General features: G+C 41.8%; 1 pseudogene; it reads left to right on the top strand.

Moving 5' to 3' along the window:
• The first annotated feature begins 11319 nt into the window (after positions 1-11319).
• LOC118526241 (Y-box-binding protein 1 pseudogene) lies at positions 11320-12759 on the top strand (annotated as a pseudogene).
• The last annotated feature ends 761 nt before the right edge of the window (positions 12760-13520 follow it).

Genomic DNA, 13520 nt, shown 5'->3' with positions numbered 1-13520 from the left:
ATGTATAGGCGTACACACGCACACATAAAATTGTTATACATGTCACACTGTACATATTCTGTGACTTGCTTTTCTGCAACAATATGTTTAGAACTTCTATCCATGTTAGCTGTGATGTCCTGTTTACATAGACTCTCTTCTGTGGAACTTGAGATTGAACGTAGCCTATTTATTGTTACTTAAAAGTGAGGACAGCTTCCATTTTCAATTGAGAAGAGAGAGGAACAGAAAGAAACAACTACTGAGCTGGTTTCTGGGACATCGGGTGTCCTGATCCTCAGTTCCTCAGTTGAATGATTAATCCATACTTTATCCCTTATTTATAAGGGCCAGTGTCAGGAATCAGGCAAATGAGCATAAAACAGACAGTAATTGCTCTCAGGGCTTTAAAACACAAACACATTTTTCAGCTGGAGGAGCAAGATTTCAGATTTCAAATCCTTTATTTTACAGATAAGAAATCAGAGACTAAGAAATATTATTAATTTATCCAAGGTTACACAGCCCAAGTTTCCTGGCTTTGCCCCAGGATTGAGTTTTCTTTTTCCTACTTCCAAAGATCTGTCTCAAGGACTTCAGCAGTAATCGATAAAGTAGTCCATATTTTTAAAACAAACCTTTGCAGCTCACCAGCTATTAAAAAAAAAAAAAAAAAAAAAAGGTGCTGTATTTGAATCATTCTTCGAGCAGGGACACTGCAGTAAGAATTAATTGGTACTTGGGCACCTGGGTGGCTCAGTCGTTAAGTGTCTGCCTTCGGCTCAGGTCATGGTCTCATGGTCCTGGGATCGAGCCCCGCATCGGGCTCCCTGCTCTCACTATCTCTCTCTCTGTCAAATGAATAAATTAAAAAATCTTAAAAAAAAAAAAAAGAATTAATTGGTACTTAATCAACAGGGATGGTGACAGACTGCTTCAGTCATTTCCAAAGACCTAAAAAGTCAACATTTGCTCAGGTGGGATGACCACAGGACCTCCTCCACCAGCCACAAATAATACCTGTGCTGAGAATTAAATTTAACTGATACATGTGATGAATTTAGTTAGCACAAAGCCTGGTCCATAAATACTTCCTACTGGTTAAGCATTCTTAAAGATGCCCTCTTTGCTGAAACCTCTCTCATTGCTCTGAAATGAAAGAAACTGAGGACCACTGTGTCCTCCTTACCAATACCCTAGCCCAAGTCAACTCCCCAGCACTTGTTTTAATCAAAGAAGAGGTGATGGTTATGTTGAATACAGAGCCATCTGGGTCAATCCCAGAAGAAAAAATAACTCCTATTTCATTAGGAAAAGTGTCTTCCCATTGTGGAAGTCAACACTTTTCCTCTTTGGCATCTCTGCTCAGTTATGAGTGAAAATGGTTTCTCATCTTCCTCCCAGCCCCTCTCCAAGTCTTCAGGCAACTGCCATGTACCAGCTGGCAACGGGCTCTTGAGTTAAGAGACTGCTTCTCAGGTTTTTCACATTTGCTGTATTAACAAGTTCATCCATTTGATTTTTTCCAAGGCTTTCTCTCTAAATGAAAAGTAAACATGCCATTGTCCTTGGATAAGAGCCTCTTTGACCTTCTCTCTTAGCAGCTTATGAGAAGCAGATGCTATGTGGTTATAATTTGGGCCCAGGGAAACCCATCAGTGTTCTAATCATGTATGTGTAAACCAGATGTTGGCCAAGGAATCCTGGCCCCTTGAAATGTAGTCAATCAGCTTCAATCCCTGTTCCGTGCCCAGTGAACATCCAAAACCTCTGCCCTCCCTCCCAGTTTTCCTTCTGACTTCCTGGGCAGTCTCATTCTCCTTGTCACCTCTGCTCAAGGCTACTCTTCACATGCTTCCTCTTTTTTCAGCACTGAATTTCCCCAAATGTCAAACTTAGCCTTATAAGCAATTTCTATTCAATCAAACACATCCCCAAAGCACATATGATTATAATTCAAGGAACCTAAGATCTATCACAACTTTTATGCATCCCAGTTCTTAAGAAGTCTTTTGGTCACCTCACCTTGGGAAATTTTTGCTAGCTGCTTTGATGAGACCAGCTTCACCCAATTTTTCTAGTTTTCTTGTCCAACCTATCTTGTCTTACCCTCTTATTCATGGAACTCCAGACTCCTCTCCTTCAGTTATGCCAAGCCATTCAATTCTCCCAAGATAACAAGACTATTTCAGCTTACCTTTATTCACCAAATCCAAACCCAACAAACTCTTCAGCAGGACCGTGTAAGCTCCACCCTCCTTAGAGGGCAGTTTTCATAGCTAATGGAAGCCTTCCTCCCCACTCACCCATTTTGTTACATAGGAATCAAGTTCCTGGTTGGGGATGGGACCAGAGGACTACACTGGTCATATCGAGGTTTTTATGGATTGCAGCCCTTGGAGTTGTGCAGTGCTCAGGTATATGGCCATTTACAGCCACTTTGAATGGAACAAATTGATTGAAGTTGTAGAAATTGACACCTGGGGGAGAAACATTCAAGACATAGGACAGAAATGGGTGAACAGCTAAAATTATTGGCAGAGAAAGTAATGTAAAAGAGTGAAGAAACAGGTGAAAAAGAAAGAAGCAAAGTAGCTAAAAGGGGAAGTGGGGACAGGTTTTATGACAAACAGGGAGAAAGGAAAATTGTGAAGAGAAGAACACTGAGGGGGCAGTGGGAGACTGGAGATGGCAGAGAAGGGGCCATTCTGCCAACATTTTCTCCTGGCTCCACCACCCTTCCAATGTCACCAGCCTGTAGGTCACTGGCAGGGTAGTCTAATGAAACAGAATGCAAGGCTTAAGCTCTGGTCCAAATTCTGATGAGTGTCTGTAGGTAGATCATTTACTCTCTCTGGTCTGATAAATCTCTAAAAGAGAGCAATTAACCTCAATGTAAAGGTCCCTTCTAGTTACGAGATACATTGTCTCCATGAGGTAGGATACTGAATTCTTTAATCTCCTACCCTACTGCACCTAGTTGCTACCTACCTTCCCACCTCCTCTTCTTGATCTGGGCATACTGGAGCCAGAAACCAGGGAAGGAAGCTCATGCTGGATGAAATATCCTTCTACTATCTAGGTTGCTATTAGCTACCAAACAGGTCCTCCCATCCCCCAGGAGGCAGCACAATGTTCAAATGCATCTTGTTAACCATGATTCCAGCCATTTTAAGTATCATATAAAATCAGGTGATATTAAAATAAACTGCTTTTATGATTTAGTAACTAGTATCACTGTTTGACCTAAAAGGGCAAAATGCAGATCTGCCTATTCAACATTCATCAAGTTACAGAGTTGCAGATCTCTACTACCCACTATGGGAGTTTCCAGAATCAAAGTCAGGTGGATTGAGGAATAAGGAGAACCCCGACCAAGGAAGACTAGAGATGGTAAATGATGGATTGGGTTAGAAGGTTCTTGAGGGAGAGTGTAAAACCTGTCACAGCTCTCATCAAAATTCCCACCCTCTCAAAGCCCCATCTCTAAAGGCTTTGGGAGGAAAACAGAACTAGAGAATCTATTTGCCAGATGCTATCATTGGCTACAATGTATTCTTTCTAAGGCACTACTACTAAAGCTACATGTAGGAATAATTAAGTGTATCATTCAGGTCATGTAATGGGCTAAAGAAAAATAGTTTTGAGCAAAGGTCTCTCTTCTGTGTTTCTGAAATTATACTACACAGACTAGATATTTCTCCACCTGTATGTCAAGTTGCATTTTTAAATTAAAAAAAAAAAATTGCCATGTGCTGATACCACAAAGGGAAGAAAATGAGGGGGGAAAGCCTGGGAGATAAAGACTAAGAAACTGATCAAGAGTACTAGGGATGCGGAACCATTATACTTGGAGCAGGCTTTAATATATAGAGCAAGCCTGGCTGTAGCAGATTATGTGCCTGAGAATTAGGTCAGAGATTGGATGGCACTTACAGTTCTGTAAAAGAGAAGGTTTCCATGGTCAAATATATTTGGGAAATGCTAAATTCTATAACCCTGCCTTTGATATCCACAATACATATTAAAGACCCTGAGGTTTCTATCAGTAAAAATTACCTAATTCAATAAAGCTCAGCCTTGCCCAAACCCATTGGGCCAGAGAACGTTTTCCCCATAATGCCTCTTATGGGGAAATGCCTACACTTGGGGAAGGACTGACCCAACATCATTCTGATGTTCATAATTAACCTCTCCATCACAGGGAGATGACAGAGCCTGGGAGCAATAGAGCATTAAAAATAAAATTACCCCCAGCTGGTGTTCACAAATGAAAAGCAAGTGGTGGGAGAAGGGGGTTATAATTTTGTCAGTGTTTTCTTGCTGGAATAAGATGCAGATTGGCCAAAATCATTGAGATGTTTATTACCATAGGATGGAAGTCTTTATTGCTCTGGACATGTAAAGGACCACGTGATACTGAGCTACCCTTGTTTGACATATTACCTGACCTCCTTCCCAGTCATTTTTCCTTCTTAATTCTTCAATGATATGGTTTTGTCATTAATGCAAAAGTGGTCTAAGTGTCACAAAACCAGAGACTCTTATGGTAAAATACAACTAGTACCAGTACATGGAATACCAGGACACATGCAGTTCAGTACTGCCTGTGAGAATAAGTACAGATTCTTGAACAAGGCCAAGCCACCAACTAGCTGCTGTGTAACCTTGCCCAGACCACTTAACATTTGGCCATGACTGCCTTACTTCTGAAATGAGAGTACAAGACTTGATTCAGCTCAGAAGTCCCAGTCAGCTCCAACAGAACAGGAAACAAGATGAAGGAGTGGTTAAATATTCTGGCTTTAGAGTCAGACCAACCTTAACTTCAATCCCACCACTTCCACCACTTACTGTCTGCATGCTTGGACCAATTATGGAACTGCTCTTTACTTGCGGATAATAGTTACCCCCAAGTGTCCATTAATATTTAGTTGACCTAATACACGTGGATTAAATAAAATTAAAAATATTTACAGCCTGACACATAAAAAGGGATCTATAAATATTCCTATTATGATTATCATTAATTTCCTATGCCACTGAGTGCTGGGAATCTAGATAATGGGTGGAGCCAAAAAAAAAAGGGGGGGGGGCCAGATTGGGCCAAGTAAAGTCCAGACACATGTAGCATAATAGCTTGATCATACCAGCCTACACCATGGATTAGGACACTCTACTGTCAGGTCACGGAGAACTTGAAATAAATTAAAATACTACCTAGTGTCAGTGCTCTGCTTATAACTCATTATTGGCTGCTGGTTGCATTGAGAATAAAATACCAAATGCCAATAGATCCTGGTATCATCTGGCCCAGATTCTCCGTCCTCCTCACTCACTGCTCCAGCCACGTTGCTCTGACTTCAGGACTATGCTCCTGCTGTTGCCCCCGCCTGGCTGACACTTGCCCTCATTCTTTGATAGCCTGTCTATTTTTTTTAAAGACTTTATTTGACAGAGAGAGACACAGTGAGAGAGGAAACATAAGCAGGGGGAGTGGGAGAGGGAGAAGCAGGCTTCCCACTGAGCAGGGAGCCCGATGCGGGGCTCGATCCCAGGACCCTGGGATCATGACCTGAGCCGAAGGCAGACGCTTAACGACTGAGCCACCCAGGCACCCCGATAGCCTGTTTATGCTCATCTTTCGGACCCCAACTGAAATACCACCTCCTCAGAGAGGTCTTCCCTAACCATACCAACTAAAGTGGCTTCCATCCCCTAACTACACCATCCAAAGTGGCTTCCAATTATCTTCACTTCCCTTGCCAAATCCCATACTCTTTATCTTAGCACCTATGATCAATTCGTTTGTTGATTTATTTGGGTCAAGCTAAAATATCCCAGAGCCCATCTTAATAGTTTGTGAAAGCAGACAGGAAAATTAAATCTAAAATTATTTTAGTCTTTATCTTTTGACTCCAGTGTTCTCTACCCCCAACAATGGCCTCTGTCTATTAAAAGCCTAAAAAAGAGAGCATCTTATTGGTGCAGCCAAGGTTAGACATTCATCCTTGGCCCAATCAACTGTGGTAATGAGATGGAACCATGCCATACAAACATGACCTACCACTGTGAGCATGGACTGGACACATACCCAGAAACATGTCTGAGGAGTGTTCAAGGCCCATGAAGCACAGTAAGAAAATGCAGCTCTGAGCAAAAGCTAGAAAACTTCTGCTCATTGAAGACTAACTCAGCATTTCCTCCTCCTCCTCCTCCTCCTCTTCCATGAGGCGTCCTTTACCCACATGAAATCTTTTCCTAAGCAGCAATGACCACTCCCTCCTTTTGGAGAGTGCCCACATTAAAGCATGGATCTCACTGCATTGTGATTCTTTATGAGTACATCCATCTCCCCTAGGGAGCTACAAGCACTTCGTACAGTGCTAGTGCATACTAGATGCTCAACAATTCTTTAATAAATGAATAGATTAATATGTGAACTGCTTAATTGGAAACTAACTGGTAACAATGACATTTTCAATAGAAGGAGAGCAAAGAATCATATTGTGCAAAGCCAAATCAGATGTTAGTGGTGTTGAGATATGGCCATGAGGTAGTAAGAGATAATCTGTGTACCCCAGTGACTGGCACACAGTAAACCTTCAGTAATAATTGGCAATTGTTCATTATAATGATGATGATTCTAGCACTTATTGATGAGGTACTTTTTTCACTTCTAATAAAAAGATAAAAATCGTCCAATCATTTTTATCTTCTCTCCTCTCTACATACTTTTAAGGGTTACTTTTTTTTTTTTAAGATTTTATTTATTTGACAGAGAGAGACACAGAGAGAGAGGGAACACAAGCAGGGGGAGTGGGAGAGGGACAAGCAGGCTTCCCACAGAGCAGGGAGCCCGATGCGGGGCTCGATCCCAAGACCCTGGGATCATGGTCTGAGCAGAAGGCAGACGCTTAACCACCCAGGCGCCCCTAAAGTTTACTTTTTTAAAAGACCATTTTATCCTGGTTCTATGGGAAGATAATTAAAGTTAAAATATCTGCATTTCAGAGAATGCCTTAAGCTACACTGAAATTAAAATAAAAAAAATAATTCCATTTTTGTCCTAAACATCTTGAAGCTCTTTTGGTCTTTAGCAAGGAAGGGCAATCCAGTTTTTATCATTTACTTTGCTTGAATACAGCTGCTTCCTTTTGCTGAAGCAGATGGAATTTATCCCATTTCCAAAGTTTTCCTTCAGAGTTTGGCTTTTCCCCCTTTTTCCAGGCCTGGTGTAAATAAGGACATGGGCTAAGAGAATGAAAACATAAATCAGGAGGAGCCATTGAAGGAGTTCTAAAGTATGTTTTTATTATAAGCATTGCTGAAACTCCAGTCCATCACCAATGTCCCAGTAATGTTTAGGTGTTGGATGGAAGACCAATTACAGATAATCTGCAGAGAGCAATCGGTGTCAAAATGGACAGAGCTTCAGAGAAACAGACAGTTCTGTAAAAACCTGTATGTTTCTCAGAATAACAACCTTAATAATTTGGGCGATGTGAATGAAGCCTGCTGAAGCATCACCCCATGTCCAACATTCTTGGAATCAGGCCAAATGTACTGCTAAGCAACAAATGCATATTGTTAGACTGGACCTCAGTCACTGACTTTCCAAATTAAGAATGTTTCATGAGAGTACTGGGAGATGTTTGATAAAAGGGTAGTTTCTTTCCACATACTAACAATAATGATGGTGATTCCATAATTATTAATAAAAAATACTATCAATGATATTTGATAGCTTAACAGTTATTGACAACTGGGTTTGAATCTCAACTCTGCAACTTACTAGCGATGTGACCTATAAGTTATTTAATCTCTCTGTGCCTCAGTTTTTCATCTGTAGTGTGAATAGTATTCATCCCATAGAACCGTGTGAGGATTAAATCAACAGTGCATGGTAGAGAATAAATGCTCTATAAATATTAGCTCAATTGTTATTGAGGTCTTATTATCTATCTCAGGTTGGTTTGACACTGAAGTCTCTGTTCTTAATCATTGTTCCAACTTGCATCCTGGATGATGGATGGTAGGTGGGGTGGGTGAGGATGGACAGATGGGTAAAAGATGGAGCTAAGGAAAGAACAAGTAGACTCAAGACTTGTAACAGTTCACTTTGTGATGCATATCATAAATTCGGAGAGTGAGTTATAAACCATGGTCTCTTTAGAGAGGAGGGAATCTTGGAACAAATCTCACTGTGTACTCTATATTTCTTCCAGACTATAATATTTTCAAGCAGGAAAATTCTGATTAAAATTAAAATTTATTTAACAAAGTTTTGTTGAATTAGAAGTGAATGAACCAAGGATAAACCTTGGGTAGTGAAAAGAGAAGTCTGCAGAAGGTGAAGGACAAGATGTAGCATATGGCAGAGGGCAAAGTGGCAGAGGTTGGGGTGGGGGGGAGGTGCGAAGATGAGGCTACAAACAGAGTGGAGGGTATCTCAATGAGCCCTCTTCTCTTCTGTCTGGAGGACAGAGCCTGGATGAACACCTGTTTACAATCAAGGTCTCTATTAAGCCAACTCTAAGTGTCTAACGTGTAAGATTTTTTTAATTTTATTTGAGAGAGAGAATGAGCAAGAGAGAGTACACACAAGCAGAGGGAGAGGGAGCAGATTCTCCCGGTGAGCAGGAAGCCCGATGCGGGGCTAGATCCCAGGACCCTGGGATCACCACCTGAGCCACCCAGGTGCCCCTAATGTGTAAGAAATTTATTAGAACGTGCCCTCTGGATTAATTCTGATGGATGTTGAGCTGTGAAGTGAGGCCCAACACCTCAGCTGCTGCCATAAGGTGCTCTGGAGCTAAATGGCCCATCAGATTGGCCTATGACCAGATGAATTGGCCTTTGTACTCCTGGCTGGAGCCACCAGATGTGAGAAGAGGCACATGGGAGAGGCAGTTTTCTGCAGCTGAGGCAATCTCTGAAGGGTTGCAGAGCTGAAGGCTATTTGCTGATGGCACTCCTAACGGCTAGGGCAACAATCCTTTTTAGAAGGGTGATTTGGGTAACAAAACTGGCTATCACTTGCAGCCCCAGATTATTGTTTCCCTACCTGCAGCCAAACCACCACCTGCATCAGCATCACCCAAAAGGGGCAGATTTCTGGGCCCCAACTCCTAACCTAATGAATCAGTCTCTAGGGCTAAGGCCGGAGTACACATTTTCATAAGCTCCGTGGGTGATTTTGGTCCACAGTGAAGATTAAGAATAGCTATACAATGAGAAAAAAGAAACTTGCTGCCAAACCAAGTAGGAACTTGAAAAAGAGAATTTCCAAATTTGGCTAATTCCACAATGTTCAATGTAATTTACAAAGTAAATTTTTGCCTAAAATAAATTTTCTCCTCAGCAGCTCCTGTAAAGCAGATTTTCCTCTGTGAGCATGGACGCATTATCTGTAGCTGGCCATCCATCCCATATGTCTTCCCACAGACACCTACAGGGACACAGGGCTTCCAATATATCAGCACGAGCCTGGCAGGCATGGAGCTGCAAAGGCTGATTCATCGTGCCAACAAGGTCCACAGGCTCTTTTACGCCTGTCTTCAGTAGAAACCTGTTGCTTCTGAAGACCCCATATGTTAATAGTATAAGCCAGCTAAATTACTACCTGGTATAAGGAAGCTTTGGGAGGTCATTGAATAAACCCTCAGGTTCCACAACCCTCCAAGCACCAGAATATTCGGAAGGCAGTTTCATCTGAAACCCATCCTCTGGGCCACTGCCATGCTTACCCTTCTCTTCCAGCCTTCCTTCTGATAAAGTCTGAGTATAGTCAACCTATAGCCCTTTAAACCTAAACCAGAAATTGAACGAGCCAGGCAAAATTAGACTTATGGAAAACAGCATTTCTGAGAAAGTAAATATTTGTCATACACATGAGACTTAAAGTTCACATGCTTTGACTGCCGGAATTCACCTAAGAAATAATAAAAAATGCAGGAAAAGCACAAAGATGTTCATCACAAGATTACCTGTAACAGTGACAAAAACAGAAAAAAGCTAAATAGGCTACAAAATGAATATACAATATTATATTATGTAGTTGTTAAAATGTTTACAGATAGTTTTAGATAATATTCAATGAAAGCACTTCCCTTTAACTGAGAAGTGCAGGATACATTGTTTACGCAAAAAAAAAAAAAAAAAAAAAAATCCAAACATTAAAAATGCTTAGGAAATAAGACCAATTCACCAAAATGTTCATAGCTATGTGTCTGGAAATGTAGAATTTCTTCTTTGAGAATTTTAACTTTTACACACTAAGTTTACAATTTTAAAGACATATATAAAATGTTAATAAACGCTTGAGCTTCTAAGTCTCATTCTTTACATTATCTACATTAAAATGCAGATTCCTAGATAGGAAGACAGTATTTGCTTCATAGAGCTAGCCTGTTCATAGAGAGAGATTATAGACGTGATCATCTGTTAATAGGTATAGGCAATCCATAGACTTGGGAAATGTTTTTTCTTCTGGGTTTTCTGCAGAATTTTATTTGTTGATAATCCCCAAAGGAACTAGCCCTTCCCTGGTGATACAGTCACAGTCAAAAGCACGTGCTTCTGGAAAGCAGCTTACCGCTGGCTGCCCCACACATGTGATATCTACAGATTGCTTTGTTTTCTGATCTGTTTGTCTCTACAGGATCCTCAGGTATTATTTCTGGCCATTCTGTAAGGATTAATCTTCTCTGCTTATTCTTTCATGGAGAGAAGTAACAATAGACTGGATGACAAGTTCATTTACATAAAAATTATGAACAAAATTAAAAGGATAAAAGTTTTAAAAGCAAATAAGCTGGGGAAATGTGCCACAAATATAAAAGGGTAGTATCCTTTTATTAAAGGACTAACCAAAATGATTTTTTTTGTGTACAGAAAGATCTGCTGTACAGAACCTGTTTTTTGTCTTTTCACCCTTTGTTCTAGTTCCTGAGGCTAGGAAGAGATAAAAAGAACACTACCCTAAAAGATTTCTACAAATCAAGAAGAAAAATAGTTCACATAAAATAGCTATTAGAAATATATTAAGTAAACAAGTTAACACTCAAAAATTAGAAGTGATTTTTGATACATTCAATGCTGGCAAGTGCACAGCGAAACAGACACGCTCATACACTAATGATGGGGGTGGATATTGATACAGCCCTTCTTGAGGTCTGCAAGGCCATATGGATCAACAGCTTTTAAAATACGTATATGCTTATAGTCTTTCCTAAGAATCTAGTCTAAGAAGACAAATAGAAAGTGTTCTGGTTATTTATTGCTGTGTAATAAATCTTTCAAAACTTAACTGCTTAAAACAACAGCAACCTGGAGCGGACCCCAGAGAGCCCTGAGCAGCCCCACCGCCGCCGCCGGCCTAGCTACCATCACACCCCGGGAGGAGCCGCAGCTGCCGCCGCCGGCCCCAGGCACCATCACCGCAACCATGAGCAGCGAGGCCGAGACCCAGCAGCCGCCCGCCGCCGGGCCTTCAGCGCTGCCGACACCAAGCCCGGCACCACGGGCAGCGGCGCAGGGAGCGGCGGCCCGGGCGGCCTCACATCGGCGGCGCCTGCCGGCGGGGACAACAAGATCATCGCAACGAAGGTTTTGGGAACAGTAAAATGGTTCAATGTAAGAAACGGATCTGGTTTCATCAACAGGAATGACACCAAGGAAGATGTATTTGTACACCAGCCCGCCATAAAGAATAGGCCCAGGAAGTACCTTCGCAGTGCAGGAGATGGAGACACGGTGGAGTTTGATGTGGCTGAAGGAGAATGCGGAGGCAGCAGATGTGCCAGGCCCTGGTGGAGTTCCTGTGCAAGGCAGAAAACATGCAGCAGGCCGTAACCAGTATAGACGCTATCCACGTCGCAGGGGTCCTCCACGCAATTCCCAGCAGAATGACCAGAACAGTGAGAGTGGGGAAAAGAACGAGGGATCGGAAAGTGCTCCCGAAGGCCAGGCCCAGCAGCGCCGGCCCTCCCGCAGGAGACGCTTCCCACCTTACTACCTGGAGGAGACCCTACGGGCGTCGACCACAGCATTCCAACCCTCCTGTGCAGGGAGAAGTGGTGGAGGGTGCTGACAACCAGGGTGCAGGAGAACAAGCTAGACCAGTGAGAGAGAATATGTACTGGGGTTATAGACCACGATTCCGCAGGGGTCCTCCTCGCCAAAGACAGCCTAGAGAGGATGGCAATGAGGAAGATAAGGAAAATCAAGGAGATGAGACGCAAGGTCAGCAGCCACCTCAACGTCGCTACCCCTGCGACTTCAACTACCGACGCAGACGCCCTGAAAACCCTAAACCACAAGATGGAAAAGAGACAAAAGCAGCCGATCCACCAGCTGAGAATTCGTCCGCTCCCGAGGCTGAGCAGGGCAGGGCTGAGTAAATGCCGGCTTACCATCTCTACCATCATCCGGTTTATTCATCCAACACAAAGAAATGAAGATGAAATTCCAGCAATAAGAAATGAACAAAAGATTGGAGCTGAAGACCTTAAGTGCTTGCTTTTTGCCCATTGACCAGATAAATAGAACTATCTGCATTATCTATGCAGCATGGGGTTTTTATTATTTCTACCTAAAGACCTCTCTTTTTGGTAATGACAAACGTGTTTTAAAAAAAAAAAACTGGTTTTTCTCAATACACCTTTAAAGGTTTTTAAATTGTTTCATGTCTGGTCAAGTTGAGATTTTTAAGAACCTCATTTTTAATTTGTAATAAAAAGTTTACAGCTTGATTTTTTCAAAAAAATCAACAAACGGCAAGCACCCGTTAATAAAGGTCTTAAAAAAAAAAAAACAGCAAAAGCAACCCATATTTAGCTCACAAATGTGTGATTCTGCAGGCAAGGATCATCTCTGCTTCGTGCAGCATAAGCTGGGGCAGCTGGGGCAGGAAGAGCTACTTCCAAGGCTGGTAAGCTGGGGCCAGCTGGGAGCTGGGATGGGCTGAGTTCTGAGGTCCTCAATTCCTCCCAATACCAATGTGGGCTTCTGCGTATGGACCACTCCACAGGCTGCTGGGGCATCCTCACAGCATAGAGTCTGGGGGCCAAGAGTAAGAGTCCCAAGAGACAGGAAGTGGAGTCCGCTGGTTTCTTAAGGCTTACACCCTAAAACTGGCCTAGGTCCCTTCCATCCAAGATTTAAAGGGAGGGACCTAGAACCTACCTCTAGATAGGAGAATTATCAAAGAATATAAGGGCCATGTTTGTAAACTGCCACAGAAACATTAATAAAAATGTACAGTATAAGACATTTATTGAAGAATTATATATGTCAATCAGTAAAAACACAAAAACTGAATATTCAGTATTAGGGAAGTAGTTATGGTACATCTAAGAAATGGAACAGTAGATCATTAAAAATTATGTTTATAAAGAGTTTCAAATATCAAGGAAAATGCTGTTATATAAAAAATTATGGACAAAACCAGCATAGGATTGTGTAAAAAGGACAGTAGTCTTGTATGTCTACAAATCACTAGTTTTTATTTTTTGCTTTTTTTTTTTTTAGCATTTCCC

The sequence above is a fragment of the Halichoerus grypus genome, chromosome 10 (assembly GCF_964656455.1).
Source record: "Halichoerus grypus chromosome 10, mHalGry1.hap1.1, whole genome shotgun sequence".
Taxonomy (NCBI): Eukaryota; Metazoa; Chordata; class Mammalia; order Carnivora; family Phocidae; genus Halichoerus; species Halichoerus grypus.
Note: the sequence above shows the minus strand (reverse complement) of the source record. Positions and strands in the feature narration are given on the sequence as shown.